Source organism: Sciurus vulgaris, assembly GCF_902686455.1.
Source record: "Sciurus vulgaris genome assembly, chromosome: 9".
NCBI lineage: Eukaryota > Metazoa > Chordata > Mammalia > Rodentia > Sciuridae > Sciurus > Sciurus vulgaris.
In genome coordinates this window covers 72871619-72877618 of record NC_136469.1, presented here as the reverse complement: position 1 = coordinate 72877618, position 6000 = coordinate 72871619, and positions in this window count along the sequence as shown.

The following is a 6000-nucleotide window of genomic DNA, read 5'->3' as shown; positions in this document are numbered from 1 at the left end:
TTTGCATGCCTAGTTGCTTTACTGACATTCTGACACTAGATCTTTGGGCTCCTTGGACTGGTGGCATCCCTATAGATGGCAGTTCAAAGTTGCACTGGACATGATCTCACCACTTTTTGAGGCAGCTCTGAAGAACTGAAACACACTGTATAGGCCAGTCAGTTTAAATGGCTTTTGGGATAATTAAATAAACTTAGCCCAAATAAATTTCAGGGTCTGTTCATGAGGCCCAGTCTCTCCGTGCTGCTTTCAAAGAAATGAAATAGATTGTAGTGGTTTCTAAGTAATGCGGGCCTAGGGACTTATATTATTGGAGGGGTAATAGAGAACTTAGCATAGCTGCATTATTGTGGCATGTTTCTGAAGATTGAGACAGCATGGATTACTCATCTGAATGAATTGGCTTTCTTCATGCCACCACTGAAGATCGAAGTCAAAGTTAATGCAGTGTAAGTCTAATCTTCACTTGCTTCTTCTGACTGTGTCAATAGGAGTTCTAGTCAGAATTGCTAATAATATATTTTTAAGATTCCCTTTCTTCATCTGTCTTGCATTCTGTGTCTCTCACCAAAGACTCCACAGGTCTTTCTTGCTACACTTCCTCATATATTTCTTTTTTTTTTTTTTTTTCTCACCCAGATCATATTCTCAGGCTCCTTTCCTCCCAATTAACCTGTCTAGGTCAGTGTTTTTTTTTTTTTTTTTTCTACTTTCTTTTTGTTAGTGCTTTGCCTAAAGAGAATTATTAGATTTTAGACATAACCCCTTCCAGAGATATACCCTTTATTTGCTTATGTACTATGTGTATATTGGTGCCTTATGCGCAAAAAGCATGAGATTTTTCTTTCCCAAAAATCGATTTTCCCTGCTCTGAGGGTGTCGATAGGAACCCAGTTTAAAATGCCCCGTCTACCACATGGGCAGGATAAGCAGCGGGAAGCAGAAACTGAAGGCAAACAGTGCCAGCCCACAGCAAGTTCTTTCGCACCCCCTTTTGCCTGCTTTTGACCCAGGTGGGTGTACCTTGGTGACTAGCGTCAGCCCTAAGCAAAGCTGTACCATATGGCTCTCATTCTTATCTCGTCTCTCCCTCTTATTACTCCTGGACAATGAGTGCCCCTCTTCACTTCACCTGAAAAGGGCTCTTACTTCTGTACTGGGTAAACGTCTGTGAATTTGGCATCTGACCCCTAGCTGGCAAATATAACCAGTTATTCCAGGATTACTTCTTGTGTGTGAAAGACTAATACTAAAAAAATTGACAGCAACACTCCTCTGAGGACTATTTGCATTTAAAAGAACACTTCCTTTAAGAAAAAAAAAAAAGTATCTTTCTCATAGGAGCTAAATTTTCCTAGTAGTACTTCAGATACCAGGGGAGAGTGGGCAGGGAGGTGATCCAGATTAAAATTTTCTGTAAATATTTCCCAAATCACAAAAATAATGTCATTCCAGTGACACTTTGTATTTTCCTAAAGCCTAGCCTGCTTCTCTTATCCTCATTGCTCTTCCTTCCTGTTCTTATAGACTAGAAACTTGAAGCAGGGACAAGGACCAAGAGCATCTTTAATATATTTAGATCACCACCGCATCTAGTATGATACTTTGCATGTTACTGCCACTCAATAAATCTAAGCTGAATACCCAGCTCCAAGTATTCCTTATTTTCATAAACAATCCTACCTTACTTCTGGTCTTCAATCTGCATCCATCAATTGGAAAAATAAATTCTTGTGCAATCTTCTCCATGGTCCTAATTAAGATTTCAGGGGAGGTAGTACAGTGAGACTGTACTTTCTAAACTTTTCTTGCCTCTAACCCATAGTACATTGCATTTCACATTGTGACCCAGTCCTCTTACACACACAATAAGAAGTTTCACAAAAGCATATTATGGGCATGTAGGCTGCTAATTTCTATTTTATTTCATTTCTGAAAATTATAGTTGTGACCCACTAAACTGTTGTCATAGCCGATTAGTGGACTGTGATGTACAGTTTGCAGAACAAAGAGGAGAGTTTGAAAGTCATAGTCAGGCATGGATCCAAACCTGGCTGCTGAGCCCGAAGAGCCACAGGACTTTGTACATGTGATTTAGCTTTTCTAGACATTGGTGCTCTTTTCTTTTAGAAAGAAATAATAATATTCCACTTACCTAGAAAGATTCTTGTACAGGATTAGGTAATGCATCCAAAACCTGCTTTTTGGCATATATAAATTCATGTGCTAGTTGTAGTTCAGGCACTGGGGAACTTATTTATTTTATTTAGTCTTTGAATTTGTTATTATTATTTACTTTTTGAATTCCTTAAGAAAGTTGAAGAAAGAAGTAATGAGAACATAAAATATAAGACGTATTTAAATTACGAAGCACTATCTGCCTATAGTTCTTCTTGCAATAAGAAAATTATTGACATGATGTTGGGGTTGCTCATGAAGTTTTTCTTCTACAACATGTGACTCCTGATCCAGCACTGAGACTCTAGGAAGTTCAGGCATTATTAATAGTTCTCATCGAGCTACTTTTTTTTTTTTCTAAAAATGTTTTATAGCATGTAAAGGAGATGAATAAAATAAAATAAGTTGAGGAATAGAGAGAGGGGAAATTATTTGTGACTTTGCATTAATATCTTTAACAATGGTCAAAATTTATCTTAGAAGATTTAGTTCTCATTACAGTAATAAGGAAATTTTCCCAAGTAGTAGCTTAAAATAAATATGAGAACCCAAAATCATAGAATCGTGGTGTTTTCCAAAGTGCCACTTAGAGCAAAATGTCTTATGAAAACAAGAACCCTTTACTTGTGTTGCCCTTATAACTCAGGAAGTGGTATCCAAACTGCTCTAGGAAAACAGTTAAGGAGAGTTTACTAGGAATACAAAACCTTATGTTACTATACAAGAGTATCTCATAAAAGAAGACTATGGTATTTCATTATTCCAAAAAATGCATTTTGATGAAAACACTTTAAATAAACAATGAGAAGAAGTCTGATGGTAACATAAAGCTGGGCTCTATAGTGCCAAAAAGAAGTAAAATCAATAATTATTCATTGAATACATAAACTAAAAACAGTGGGAAATAAAGTTTCTCAAGAACTTAACATTTTTTTTGAGGAACCAAGACAAATATACACCACATGAACAAAATGAGTTAAATAAAATTTTGAGACAATGTGAGAGTAATACCAAGTAACTCCTGCGACTTGACCAACACATGACTAATTAATAGTTCAAGGGAAGTAGAGATTGCTAAGAGTGAAGGTGAGCAGAGAGAGCTTCTTAGATTGAAGTTCCTCCAGACTTGACATCACCTGCCCTCCACCGTGACCTGTGTAAACCAGTGCAGCCTGATCTATGCCAGGAGAAGCCACTACTGGGAGGAGTTAAAGGGTTACTGTGTACCTTACATTCACTGTGAACTCAACCCTTCTCTGGACCTAGGACATAACAGGGCAATGAAACCTAGGAAATTTCTGGTGATTTCTGTTGTTTACAAATTTCAGGAGAATTATATATTTTATAGTCTGAGGATGCCACTCTGGCATCCACTTAGTATCCACAGAATTCCCTCCCTTTTTAAATATAGTATTTGTGTATTTAGGATTTTGGGGTTAGACACATGTTAAAATATGACACACATCTTTCCTAGTGGATAGTTGAAAACACCCAGTTATAATTATGCAAACACTAAAAAGATGTTACAAAGGAAGTAAGAGGTTTGCATATTAAAATGAACACTAGCATTACCGATGGTGTACAAAATATAATTTAAATCTATTATGAGAAAAGAGTCAAGATTTATTCCAATTGTTTCTGCCAAATCTTGCCCTCACTTTATGCTAGAATTTTTAAAGAGAAGAAATGTCTTAAAGAATGATTTCTGTCCTTTATTATTAGGAAGATATTTTCTACTAATAATTGTCCCCTGGTAATTTCTGGGCCTTGACAAGAGTAATGAGGGGAACAAGATTAGTGATTTAGCTTTATTTTATTGATTTTTAAATTCATCTTCCTTTGTTTAAGGGAACTTCCTAAAGCTCCCACCCACAACAACCCACCAAAGAGGAAATGATTTAGGAAAATAACAAATCCAATGCAAGGGAGGATAATTTGCTATTAAATATAGTATTAGTGTATATCTAAAAATATTCTGGAACATCCTTAAAAACATTAATACCTAGACAAAAGCATCAGTTAACCATTAGTTGACCTTGGAGTAAATATAAAACCTTTCAGTTCTCTTTAAATCTAGTTATTTCTTTGGAAACTCAGAGCAAAATCATAAAGGAGAAAGGATAACTCTTTGAAGGTTTAAGAAAACACTTTTCTGTATGTACCTCATGTGAGTCCACAGTGTAAGAAGAATTGACCAGTTGCTCTGGTCAACAAGTTCTGTATTCACAAAGCAGCTTCCCTAGAAAGCTTCAGAACAGGGTTCCCCTAACAGAGAAGTATGCTACAAATTTCAAATCTAGAAAGACGGGTTGATCAAGAAACTCAAAATGAAACAAAGTTGGAACATGGTGATAAATGGTTAGATCTTATCTTAGCCTATTAAACAACATATTCAGATTATACCTGTACCTCCAGGGGCTGCAAAGTCAATAGCAGAGGGAAGAATGAAGCCAACAAGGCTGCTTTCTTTACAGAATACAAATAGTGACCATGATATCAAAACTTTGAGCAGCTAATATGTAGAAATGGACATTCTCCACTTGATCTAAAGGGTGCCTTCAGAAATTTTATATTCCAAACCTCACTAAGCGTTGTAGGCCATAATTGAAATTTTAACTTGGTCAATGTTGCTTGGAACATACAGAAATGGAGATAATTTAATACTTGAGTATCAGAGAATCAAAGTCCTATAGAAAATTGAGAATACTTATGACAGCTTCTAGTCTAGCATACTTTTAATTAGAAGGAAAGTACTAAGTTTACTGCTGGTTTATTTCAAAAGATACATTATTTTGTCACTTGTTTGAAATCTAAAAATAGTCTGCTCCTTGAATCAATAAAATATTTTACTTAGATTTAATAGTGAAGGAACCCATAGAATTGATATTTTTTTGTTTTATTTTTAAAAAACACCTCTACTTTTGCCAGTTACAAAATATGGAAAATTATAAGCAATAGTATTAGTTGCACTAATCATAAGACTGGTGCTTCTATTTTTCCCCTTCTCGTCACACTGCTTAGGCTTGTTGCCCTTTCCTTTGCTAAATATAGCTGGCTTCCTGCTATTTTCACAGCTGACTGGAGAATTTCATTAGGAAGGTAGAAAGCTAACACCATCACCCGATGAATAAAACAGTCAGCTGATATCTCTCCTTGCTCCAGTGGAAAAATTTACAACTGCAGGTGCTGAGGGACAGAACTGAGTTCATTAAAATAACCAATTAGTGTGATCCACAAGAGGCAAAAGCTTTCTTCTTACTGGTTTCCCTGACAGGCAGTTGCTGAAACTCTGTATGAAGGGGAAAAAGGGGATGTAGTCCCTTTTTGTTCAAACCTGACCGGAGGGTAATTTCATGTCTGCTGCCTTCTGAAATGTGATTTGAGATCACTGTTTCCTGACTCTGCAGTTCAATGAATCTCTGATTCACTGATGATTCAAGCCTGTAGACTTTTTAAAGTCCTTTTTTGTTGCCTTCAAGATGAAGTCCTTACTTTCAGACCAGACTTCAATGTCCAGATCTATCTTTCTAACCTTACATACATTTCTCCTTTAACCTAAACCCTTCAACCCAACACAAATCTTCTTAAACTTTTGTCCAAGCAAAATTTCCCATTTTGTCTAGAATGCCAGTTTTGCTTTCCCACTTACCAAAACCTATCAAAGTCTAGCTCAAATCTCCCCACCTCATGGGTGAGCTCCAGCAAGAATTAATTGGTCCTCATATCACTAACGTTCTAATGTATCCTAACCCAGGGTTTGACCTCCTTTTCATTGAGGAGGATCATTGATCCAAGAAGATAAAGTTACTAATTGCTGCCTAT